Source organism: Corvus kubaryi, unplaced genomic scaffold, assembly GCF_017639235.1.
Source record: "Corvus kubaryi isolate FWS band 111438036 unplaced genomic scaffold, C.kubaryi_AGA036_p1.0 37385, whole genome shotgun sequence".
Lineage (NCBI taxonomy): Eukaryota > Metazoa > Chordata > Aves > Passeriformes > Corvidae > Corvus > Corvus kubaryi.
Window position 1 is genome coordinate 9,536,260 of NW_024581127.1, and position 13,131 is coordinate 9,549,390.

Sequence of the window (13,131 nt, forward strand, 5' to 3'; positions counted from 1 at the left end):
CTTTACTAGACTAAGATTTTTAATTTTTCCAATTCCCATTAATTTTTTTTTTAACTGACGTTCCCACTGTTCATCCTGCCTTCATCCCACAGACAACACAAACATCCTTGCTGAAAACTGAAGTGAAGGATGCTGCTTCTTGCTTGGCTTGTAATGGTCATTTTCCGGAGCCCACACGGTGGAGCCAGTTCTTCAACAGTCACCTTCCTGACATGACTTTCAGCTAACAGGAGGCCTGAGCGGTGCAGATTGCTCTAGTCCAGCACAAGTAACTAAGCACTGAAACAAATGCAGTTTATGCAAGTTATCCTTAAGCAATAAGATATGATGTTTAAATAAATATTGATAGTAATGGACTGGTATTCATTTCTATCTAAAAAACTTCTGTATTTTGTCTGCATGTTTATTCATGCAAAGTCTAAGTATGTAAGTGCTTTTGCTTCTATAGGTTGAGAATAGTCTAGATAATTCCATTTCTAAAGCTCCAAAGAACCCCACCGCAAGGCAGAAGGAGTTACACGTGAAAATCTCCCACTGGTATGTTCTGAGCTGGTTGCTGATTTGAGTACTTACGAGACCAGGACTGCAGGACACGTTACCCTGCAAACTAGCAATGCCCTGGCTGAATAGCAATTTCAGTCTACATAGCCCTTTTCTCTCTGCACGTCTCAGTCATCCTTCGAGGTTATGATAATTTCTATGCTGAATTAAAAAATAAAGACATTTCCATTAATGTTTGCTTATTTCAGAGAACAGTGACTTTTTTTTCTTAACACTGCAGGCTGCCAGCCATTAAGCCCTAATTTAAGAGCTCCCACAATGTTGTGAATTGTCTGTGTAATAAATCTCTGCTGGAGAAAGAGTATAATCATGAAATATTTTTTCTTGTCAGACATCATTGAGAAACAAATGGCAACAGTGTCAGCAGCCTATCTAAATTTACAGCTAAACAAATGCTACTGACTGTTGAATAAACAGATGAAAGTTGATTTGTTGCCCAGTAGTGTGTAAGACCTATAATTGAAACACTGATTTCATTGTCTCTTTTGGGAAAGGTAGGGAATATAAGTTTAGAAACAATACTTTCCATGCCTAATGTCTTAGAGCATTTTGCTGTAACTTCCACCACTGAAAAATTATGCAAAAGGCATAGAGTCAGTGTAATCTAAATAAAGCTGAGGCTATGGAGTATTTCTTCTGCCTTTAAGGTAATAATTGTGCCAGGACTTACATTAAATTACATGCAATAAATATGGTATAGTATTAATTAACAGCGAAAATAATTATGTTCTTGTGCTGATTAACATCATCAGACTATTTTAATGCCACTTTAAGAAGTCCCATAAAATATTTTGAACATTTCCAATGAGATTTCCCATACGTTCTTTCCATAGCCTCAAAACCCCAAATTCATAATATCTGCTGTGTTGCAGGTATCTTCTCCTCGTCTTAAAGGTGATGGGGAGTAAAAGTCCACTGCAAACAATCTTGATTGGCAGTTCTCTGTAAAAGCATCTCCTTGCTGGACTCTGATTGTGATCTTTTACCCTGGATATGATCTGGGTTATAGTGAGGTTTGCTTTCTGGTTTATGTTTCAATCAATTTGATCTTTTAATGGTTAATATTTAATAGTATACAACAATTAAAATTGTATTAGTTAAATTTAATAAAAGTAAGCATTGACATTTCACAGTCATTTTTGGAATCCTGACAAAATCTGCTGCTTATGCTACTGTGCTGAGCTTGGCTGTCCTATTTAGTCTCTGTCATCCTTGCTGGAAGCACAGTGTTCCCTTTTCACAGGATCTGACTGAAGGGTTTGCCATTCTTACCCTAAGTTTTTGGTGTTCACTTGCTCCAAATGCTGAACCAAAAGCAACACTAGATTAGAGATTTTTTTTTTTTTTCTTACTGTATTGAAATATCTTTAATCAGGAAATAAAGTCCCATGATTTGGAAAAGATCTGCCCAGAACTTCACAGTACCATCTAGGCAACACTATGCATAGAACCATAAAACTTCAAGTTAAACAGTGAATCCATTGCTTGTATTTGTATCTTCACATCACAGGATGTAAGGTCCAGTTCCTGATGCATCTGTTCAAGTGAGTGATCTCCTCACTTGCCAATATTTACTGTGACTGAGCTGTTGAATAAAAGACATGCACGCACTAAAATTTGTTGCCTGGACAGACTTCATGAATGTGGGTGCACATATTTCCATGTCAGCGAGGGAACTCAAGGAGTAGATGAATTTCCTTTATGCAAGTATGGAGAAATATTTATGACCAGTAAATAAGCATCATAGCAGTGCCTGGTTATAACCAGACAGAAGAAGACAAGCTGTTGAACACCTCTTTGCCCCAGCTTCTGATTCACTGTGTGGTCTATCTCATGCACAAAAATGTCAAGCTTCCCCAGTTGGAACTGGTGAAAGAAATGTGTGAGAACATTCACATAATCTTAAAGTAGGATGTGGAGTTTTGCCAAACAGCCCAGATGGAGAGGGCACAAGGCAGAATTACCTGCAGAAGCTTTCCCGTCTGTGCCTTGTCACAGGGAATCTCTGTATAATCCATCTACCCTGTTAGCAGTTGCTGCAATTTATGATCTGGTTGTAATTTTCCCATCACTGCATGGACACTTAATTAAAGCATGCAAATTATTTATTTACACTTATTTCACTTGGAAAACACCCCTGGTTGCAGCTGGGGAAGGAAATGGCATAGTCTTCACCATAAAGCTAAACCCATCTCCATATACATATACAGCCAGGGCTGTCTCCAGCAGCAGGGTCTCTTCTAGAGTTCACCTCATGGATGCAGGAGTCTGGGGGGACCCTTCTATGTTTCTCCTGGTGATGCTTTCTTGCTTATCCATGTCCGGTCTCAAGAACAGACTGCTTCTCTTTGTGTGGGAGATGGTACTGCAGGCTGCAAACTGAACTGGAATAGCCAATGTGGACTTCCAGGATTTTTTGTCCTAGCAGGCAGACAGAGTTGCAAAAGTTCCTGGAGTTCTTTAGGAGTGTGGTGGTTTGGACAAATTTGGAGGAAAATATCCTCTGATAGAAGGCAGGTTACAACCATCCCTCCCCCACCAGTTCCGGGAAAAAAGAAATTTTCCTCAGAGGAAAGTGAAAGAGATAAAAAAACTATTTATTACAAACACACAGGAAAAGGATAATAATGCTAAATAATAAAACCTCTCGCTGTGGAGAGAAACCTGGGAAGCTTTCAGAGTCCTTCTGTAGGTGTGGTCTCTCTCCTCCTCCTCCTCAGAGCTGGGTCGTGGGCCCACCTCCGGGGCCTTGGTGGAAAATTCTCCCGATGTGTTCTGATGTTGAAACAGTCCAGAGGAGAAGAAGGGAAAAACTGAAGTCCTGGGAAAACAAAGTTCAACTCTCCGTCTCCCTCCGGAGAAAAGGAGCCGAAAGCTGGCTGGAAAGCATGAAGGGTGCTTCCTCCGCTCTTGCTACCGCAGCAGAAGGACGCAGAGGAGTGGGTGTCTGTGTCCTTGAACAACTGCTTTGAAAAGTTTGCTCGGTTTTTCTCTCTCCCCCCTCTCAGGCTCAGCTTAAAGGCACAGAAAGGCAAAAAATTAATTTCTGGGCATAGAGCAGCAATAGGGGATACACATCATCGTAAAGAACAAGGAGTTCCCTGCACTAGGCATTTCTCTGGTTGACCCATCTCATCAGCATCAGATAGACTTTTGCAGGTGCAATCTTCCTACAGAAGTGCATGTTTCTGGTTTATCCTGCATTGCTATCTCCACTGTACCAATGGTGCAAGCTGTTACTCCTAAGATGGTTACCCACTGTTGGGGTTTCAGTTTAGTCTTAGTTTTTTTTCCTGTTAAAGGAATTTTCTCCCATATGCATGTTGCTAGGGGACAAATAGCTGTACTTAAGAAAGACAAAAAGGGGAGTGGGGCGGGCCTGGCTACTCCTTTGTCTACACCTGGGTGTGGGGTCAGTTCGCTCTGAGCGTCCGGAGAGAGAAGCTGCAGAGAAAGGAGCTGCTGCTTCTTTCTTTTTGGCCGTTCTTTCTTCCTGCTGGAAACAACGCCGGGACCCCAAAAGCCGCTTTCCCTGCCCTGCTGGAGACTGGGCTGTGGCTGCCCTGCCCCGCTGCTGCTCCGAGCTTTCGCTACGCTGTAGCCCTGCTCGCCCTGCCTGCCTGGGCCTCCGTGGGGTTCTCCCATCTGGATACATCTCGCCTGCCACCCGGGATTTGTGCTCGTCCCTGCCGTTCCAGCCTGCTGTTCCCGAGGGTCCGGCCGGACACCGGGATCGGCTGCCCAGGGGTTTGTGAAGCCTTTGTCCCATCCCTTCCCGGGATCCCAGGGCACCGGTGCCGCGTGCTCCCCGAGCTCGCTCCGGAGCGCCCCCTGCAGCCGCGGGGGAACCATCGCACCTGCCCTGCTCACCGGGAGCCGCCAGCGCCCCTGCCGGCTGCGAGCGGAACTGCACCCGAGGGGAAAGGGCCTGACAGCCGAGAAGGCTGGGACTGGGTTTGTGATTGCTGTTACTGCCAGAGTTGTTGTTGTTTTGTTTGACTGGTTATATACATATATATATATATATATATATATATATATATATAGTAAAGAACTGTTATTCCTATTTCCCACATCTTCGCCTAAAGGCCCTTGATTTCAAAATATAATAACTTAGAGGGAAAAGGGGTTATATCTGCCACTTCAAGGGGGGGCTTCTGCCTTCCTTAGCAGACACTTGTCTTTCAAAACCGAGACACCCACCCATCTAGTAACACGCTTCTTGAGCATGTTGCAGTTGTTCCACCTAAACTGCTGTAGAGTCAGTGCAGTAAACCTGTTGGCTCCACAATTAAACATGGGTGATGTGTGTGTGTGTGCATGAAGAAGCAAGCATTTTCCAGGGCTTTGAAAGGAATTGAAAGGTAGCAGGCAAAACAATGCAGTTGACAGAAATGCCTGGATGGCATTCAGAAGGTATCCAAATGAGCTCACAATTATGTGTCGTAGCTGCACTGCATTGCAAAGTGGGTAGATGGGAACACATGCTGAAATAGGCCAAGTATTTTACCCACATTCCAGCCAAGAGTGCCAACACATTTTTAACATTCACCTGGATAGGTTTACTTGGGCTTTTATTTCTAGCTTATCCCTGTATAAAAATTTTTACCTAAAAATGTGGCAAAATTACCGATACTAACAAAATATGCTCTTTTTTTTTCTTGTTTCAGTATAGATTTTTGTCCATGTGGACTTTTAAATAATGTAAGGGGGGGAGCAGAGCATGCCATAGCAGCTCTTTGATTTTGTAGATAAATAGCAATGAAACCATAATAAATCCTGGCAGAAAGATATTTTATAGACGTATCAACTCCTTGTCTGTAAGTATCAGTTTCTTGACAACAGAAACTGTGGGGAAAAATTGGGGATTGTGACATAATAGCAAAATAATTCAACTCAGTATGTTGTTTTTCTTATTTTGGCAGACAAAGATCTCACTGTTGATAAGTTTCCATTCATGCCTACCATGTTTTCCATAGCCTGGCACAAATTTCAGTGAGGTGGAAGGCATATGACAAACTGGCTTCTTGGCTGTAACATGCCACACCAACTACGGCATGCCCAATGAAAAGCACTGTGTGAATGTCTTTTGCACAGTGCCAGGCACGCTATGCACAACCCGCTGCAAAACAATATGGTGCTTTCTGCAGCTTCTTCTTTTGGTTTATTATTTTCCACAAATTCCTTATTAAAATAGAAGGTAGATTATATTAATATTTGCATTGAATAGGCACAAAACAATAATTCCAAAACAGTTCTGTAATTTGGTGCAACTGCTCTGCAGTCTGGCACTGCCCTGAAACAGAGTTAAAGCAGGCATATGGAGTGCTCTACCGATGGAGTGAATCTAGCAAGCTCTGCTTCTCCTTGCCTGTGGTGCTCCAGCCCACTGTCTTTCTGGCCCTCCACTGCACCTGCAATGCTTATTCAACGTCTTTCTTGCAATAGCAGGCTCAAAATTGGATTCTAGAACCACTTGTACAAGTGTTGAAGATGGAAATTATTATTCCTGCCAACCTGCTGGCTACGCTCTTGTTAGTGCAGCTCAGTGTGCACCACAGCAAGGGCACACTGCTGACTCAACTCATTTGTTGTCCACCAGGATCTCCACGTCTTTTTCGGCAAAGGTGCCTGCTGGCCAGACAGCCCCAGCCCATCCTCCCCAGGTGCAGGACTTTGCACTGCCTTTGTTGAACTGCTTCAGGCTCCTGTCAGCCAATTTCTTCAGCCTGTCTGGGCTCCTCTGGATAGCAGTTTGTGATTTCATCCTTGAACTTGCTGAGGGTATATTTTGTGCCATTGTTCAGGTCATTAAAGTTCGGCCAGTAATAAGACAAATGAGTCATGATAATAATAATGGATACTCTGGTGGACCAAATCTTGTTCATCATATCTGAATAAAGTTAATCTAAATTGTCATTACCTCTTTGACTTGTCTCTTTTTGATCATAGGTGTACAAAATTTCAAGGATGGGGACTCAGTTTATAGTGGAACATTTTACCAATGCATCACTGCTTTTACAGGATGTATTTATTGACGTCGCCATCTGGTCTCGTCACTTCTCCACTCACAGACATCGTAATCTGCCTTCATTTTCTCCTCTCTGTTTTATTGACTCCTGGCAACCAGCCTATCTTCTGTCATGCAAACAATTCTTGTACCATAAACCTTTTTCCATTTTTTTAATTCACTGCTGTTCCTTACCACTTGGCCCCCTTTCTCTTTTCTGCCTGCCCCAAGGATGTATACCAGTCTCAGTAATCCCCTTACCATGCTTAGTTCCCATTTTCCTTATACGAAGAGCTCCATATGTCCCTTGTCCAGGCTATTCTCCTTATGACACAATAGAGGCTTCATGTCCCTCTTCCTCCCTTTATTTACTACTTCTGTCTTACCGCTTGGCCAAGAAATCACTCAGTGACTTAACAGTAAATATGCCTAACTGGGAAGATGAATAGGGAAGACACTCAGCTTGTAGCTGGGCAGAACAATAATAACTGGTGTGACCAGCTGGCTGTTTATTTGATCTGCAGAAAACTGCAGAGTTATTTAGGCTACTGGAGTGCTATGGTGCTGCCCATTCCACTGTTATCACATTACTTCCAAGCAGAGAGAAATGTCATCAACATGATGTCATAGCACTCAGCCAACTGGCTTATGTGATGCTGATCCTAACACATTTTTGAAATATGCCACAGTTCTGAGGTTGGATCTTTCTAGGTCAGTTTTAGGCAAGCTTATTGCAAGTGCATTGCATGTACTAAAATGCCTCCCGTTTGTCAGCACAACATTTACCTCATATTTTTATTCTATTGCATATGCATATTTCTCAGATTGAATAGCACACCTACTGTAGCACTGCAACTGACCACCAGTTCAGTAAGAACTAACAATAATGGGATTTTATTCTGACTGGTTGCCTTTCACATATAGATGCAAGACTAAAATGTCACTTTCTGAGTACATCCTTTTGAAAAGTGGTGTTTCATTCACCTCCTTGAAAGATCATGTAATTGTCAGCAGCGATATTCCAATGTGTTGACTCATAATAATGAAATGACAAATGTCTGCTTAGTATTTTTTAAGCCAATTGCTCTTCTGGCTGTGACCAGCTAATTTTCAAGTTTTTGCATGTTTATATTCAACAATGGCCAAACAATTGAAGAATTTCTGCACCTTCCTTTCTTTGAGTAAAACTATAGATAACTTTGCCAGATTCCTTTAGAAGCAGCTGATATCCAATCTTGTGAAGTGGAACTTCATTCCTTTCTCCTGGTGATATATTAATTATGACTTTATTGCTATCTCCTGGTGATCCACAAAATATTCAGAGGACTTTTGGCTCCTAAATTCCCTCTACTTAAGCTGTTATATGTATTAATCCCCAAACTTAACATTGAAGGGCTCTGGATGCAATCACTGAAGATACTGTGAAATCCTTGCTGTAGCCTCATTATTTGCAATTTGGGAACCACAGTTCTCTTCTCTGTTCCTTCTACTCGGTGTTCCATTTTGTAAATACTATATTAAGAGCTTATTTTGAGGCTGAAACAGATGTAAAAGGGTGAGCTGGCATTCTCCATTTCTTGCAGAAATAAGTCTAAAGAAGCAAGCATGGCCTTAGTAAGCAGAGCCTTTTGGCAAAGGCTCATCCTCTGAGATCAATGCTTTTCCACTGCTTTGTTCTTCCTTGTACAAACATCGTAGGATGAGGAGGAAGAGGCAAAGAAAAAAAAAATACTGTTTGGGAGAGAATGCTTGAATTAATGAAACAGTTTGGATGAGTGTTTTTATGAATAAGCCAAAACTGGGGTTGGGTGTGCTACATAAATGGCAGCATGTGATGAGAAATAGGTCTGATTTTACTTGCAATTGCTGTTGATCTGCCTTGTAATGGAACAAGGAATTTTTCTGTTTTAATAGTGGACTTTTTCAATCTTCACTTAGTTCTAAATAAAAAACATGCAAGGAACAAGATTCTTTGGATGAGAATCGTGTAATAACTTAATGCAGCAGGAGCTGATTCTTCCTAGACCTCATAACAGAAATTACAAAAGTACCACAGATCTTTCCTAAACTTTACTCTTTGTTATGCAAGAAGGTGGCTGGCATTTGCATTAACCTCTATGGTTACACACTAAAAGTCTTTTCACTGACTCTATAACTTGACCCCTGTGTAGCTGGCTTGTGTCAGAGCTTGTCTCTTTTTTTCTCATTTTCTCAGCAAAATGACAGTATGTGGAATTTTTGTAGATAGAGATGAAAGTATCGTAGTTGCTGAGATCTCTGGGAAATACAGAAATAACTTGAAAGAATAAATTTACCTTTATATGTATGATAAAAGCAAAATTTACACATTCTGATCCGATGAGTTTTGGAATTGCCCATGTCTAAATCCAGGAATGATGACACAATTGCACTACAGAGAAATACAGTCGTTCTTAGATTGATGAATGCATCAATCTGATTTGAATGAATAGCCTGTTATTAAAGCATATTTGTCTATGCCCTGTACCTAAATTCAGAATAAGCTTCAAAACATTTCTCCATCCCCACTGACAAATCTCTAGTTTTAAAGGTGATTAGTATTATGTGGAAAAATATCTATCTGAACTGTAAAGTCCAAGCATATGTCTGAGAAGTAAATATAACTGCCCAACCTAAACCTCCTGGCCAACTATGTGCCTTTGCCTCTTTGAACAGGAATTATCCTTGTACTTGTTCAAAATGAGACTATAGGCTCTTGGGTTCATGATCTTTTGTTTTATGCCTCTGAAACGAGAAGTGAATAATCATAAGGGATGGAAACAATATATAGAGGTGATAGTCTGCTAATCAGTCAAGGATCTTGCATTAATTCATGGTCCCTTGAGCAAAGCCTAAATAAAGTCACTTGGGAGGAATCGCTATGTCAGGATTGCTAGAAATAGCAACCTCCTCCACTCTCTGGAAGTGAGTTATGAAACACGAGCAAACACAACCTCTTCATCTATTTCTGGAAGTAATTTTTGTATCTTTGTCCCCGCACCATCAGTAGTATCAAGGCTTTGGCTGATGGATCCCCACAATTGCAAATCTACCCTCCCACCATGTTCCTCAGAGTTTTTAGCTTACTGACACAGAAGAAGCTTTTGTGAGCACTTCTCCATGACATGTAAGGAAAGGGGATTCACGGTGCACTTTCAGTCCTAGGACTTTGTCTCTCACTAGCTACACTGCAGAACTATTTAAGTTCTGATCTATTTCAGCCCTTCTAATAAAGGTAGGTAACATGCAGGATCTGGACCATAATCTTAAAGTGCTGGGGTTCATCTTACATCAAAACCATTTCATGGAATATTTAATGGCATTTGAACCATAAACATCTTCTGATAAAGACATGCTACAGTGAATATGGTCAGAGGAAGAGCAAGAGCTGGGGCATTTTAGACTGGGAAGTGGGACTGCTGTTTAAGTTTATAAAGATTGTGGGTTTCTCTTCCAGACCTTCCTTTTGTGTGTTTGGATCTTAAAATTAAGAATTTTATCACATCAGTTACTACCAAAGATTGAGAGCTGAGGTTTATATAAGCTTTAGAAAATTATCTTGATGAACTTAATCACCTGTTTAACACTGGACTAGTCCTTTTCACTTCCAACTCACAGTTTAAATTCAATGCAAATTAATATAAACTATACCTAAGTGAACAGGAGTGACCAAATTGTGGGATTTTCATAGCAGACATGCAGATTTTGCTTTTATGAAGCGATGACATCATTCTTACTGTTGTAAGCCTCAGTGCCAAGAGCACACATGAGCAGATTGATCCACTCTTAAACAGAGATTTGCATTTCAGCATATATGCCATGTGGGTAATGCTCACAGCAATACCACAATGGCTAACTAGAAATGTCCTAGGATTCTGTGTATTGAATTTTTGTGTTTATTTTTTCATGGATAGATGCTGTCTGGTGAATTTTAATCTCACTTCCTGAATGCTTTTAATTTCTGAACTCAACGATTATCCTTTAAATCAATTTAAAAATAGATGCCAAGCATGTCTTAATTTTTTTTGATAAATCTGATTTTAACATTATCTAAACCAGCAGTAGATTTATTAGTTACAACACAGAGAGGGGATCCACCAAATTGTGACTTGTGGTCTGCCCTGAAATAACTTTCTGTATCTCATCAAGGTACAAGAACAACAAAACTTGTTGGAAGTCATGGTTCTAGGGATTTTTGTGCATGGGGTGGACCATAAGAATGCTGGAATCCTATTTCTAACTCTCTCATTATTCTGCTTTGTAAACATGACCTACTCCCAGTGTTCCTGACTACCTATCTGCTTCCCTTCTCTTTTTAGACCACCTCTGCTTGAGACCAAATTCAATCTTGGCCGTTGTCTTCTACACCATCTGCACACCTTCTTAGAATGCTTCTCTTGTCCAGACCATGTTCAACAATGAAGATCCCAGAAAAGAACTTTTAAAGGCCTTCTTTTACTGGCAGAGAAGAACAATGTTTTTAACGGATTCTACACAGGCCTTTTGTAGAATGAAGTGAGTGACTCTTTCATCTGGAGAGAGGTGTTGATGGACACAGCATCCTCAGGCTTAGGGAAAGGAGTGAAATCCAGAGGGAAGGGGTAAGAACACTGTCTTGGGTAAGGAAGAAGATCAAAGTGGAAATAGCCAGAAGAAAGCCTCCAGTCTCACTCTGTCCTCTTGATGACCCTCAAGTCTTAGAGAAAAAGAGCTCAGTGAAAGCAGACACACAAAAGACTTTTTTTTCCCCTCAGAAATACCTTATTTATTTGATTTAAAGGTCTAAATTGAAGTGTCTAATGTTAAAATGTTTTCTTAGATTGCTTCTTCCTTCTTTCCACAGTCATTTTCAGGTTATCTAAATGCCAAGGAGTTCAGAACAAACACTGACTCTGAAAAATTGCTATGTGCCTGAGAGCTCAGGACAGAAATTTCAGTATCTACTGAGTCTTCCTACTGAGGCAGTAAAGTACAACCTCAAATCTGTCCATTAAAGTAGGTTTAAAAGACACAGTGCTTTTATCTCACATGTTCATGATCTGGAAATTTGTCTGTGGGTCATGGCAGTGAGAAGATGCTCAGAAATGGAAGTGAAAATTCAGGAAGGGGTGGGAAATAGTATGAGCTCTGTCAGGCATAAATACAAAGCTCCTGTGTACCTTGTTCATGTCTCCACTTTTAATATTGCAAAGTCACTGGAATACTTTGGGTGGTTCCAAACCTTGATCTGTTATCTTGACTCAAATTGTTCATGGCAAAGTTATACATAACTGTTCATTGGCTAACAGTGCTCTATAGCTTCAATAACTCTTATAATTTGTTGGTGTTTACCTCTCTGATGAAGCATATATAAAGACAGCTGTCACTTACCCTCTTGCCATTTGTTTGCTATGCAAAGCACACTAAGCTTTTATAGTCTCATCTTATAAAAGAGGCTCTTTAATGGGCTTGTCTCCCCTGCACCTGCTGCAATTCGTTGTAATTCAGCTTCGTGAGGCCAACAGACCTGTCTCAGAGGAGGTCATCTCCAGCTCCAGTGACATGTCCTTGGTTCATTCCTGGGTTTTTCTGTGAGCATTTCCTGCCTGGTGATGCTTACTGACGTGTTATCACCAGCAGACCCACTCTTCTCTTTCACTTCCTCTTCACATCAGAAAAAATCTATCAGCCAGGACTATGATTCAAGACCACCATGTTGCACTTTCTGCTACTAAATTCACCCACTGTAGTTTACACGACATTTGGGAATCTGAATTTTTCTGAATGATGACTCCACACTTCCATCCTGTGTCACTTGCATTTTCCTTCAACCAACTTGTACTTTTTTCCCCCCACTTCATTACTAGCAAGTAAAATAAGATCACTCCTTCTTATACAGAAAGTCTTCTAAAATTTAAATCAGAAATCCACCTTTCAGTCCAGTGTTTTGTCTTCTACTTAGTCAGTCCCTCACTTTTACTCCATCGGTGCTAACCTCTGTCTGCTCTATCTTATCTGGCAAGTCCGTGTGTGTCAGAATAACAAATATTTTTAGAAGTAATTTGATTTCTGTGTGTCACATAAGGAACACATGCCTGCTAGCAAACATGCTTACAATTTTAAGTGCAATCTGATGCATGACATCCTGCTAAATGAAGGAGAATTAGAGCTGAAGCAAAACAAACAAATCCTGTGCTTAATTTGATAATAACGATTTTATCTGGAGCTGGCAGGAGCTGGATCTTCAGCTAGTGTAATGATTTCCATTTTCCAAGAAACCTTGGGGTAGAGGAAGCAGCACCTTTTTAAAGGCTGCAGCAATTAATGCCACCGAAGTTTTGCAGGGAAGCTGTTTATGAAGGCGACGGGAAACCGCACAGCAGGGAGCAGCGCTGGAACCCAAGCGAATACACGGGAATTTCATAGGGAAGGGTGCGAACCTGTGATAGCCATTTGAACGGAGAAGCTGTTGGACTCGTCCTCTCACCCCCTGCTGGCCCCTGGATCAGGGCTATGTCACACACCCAGGAGGGAAACACGTCTCCAACACGGTGTCCTGGGGA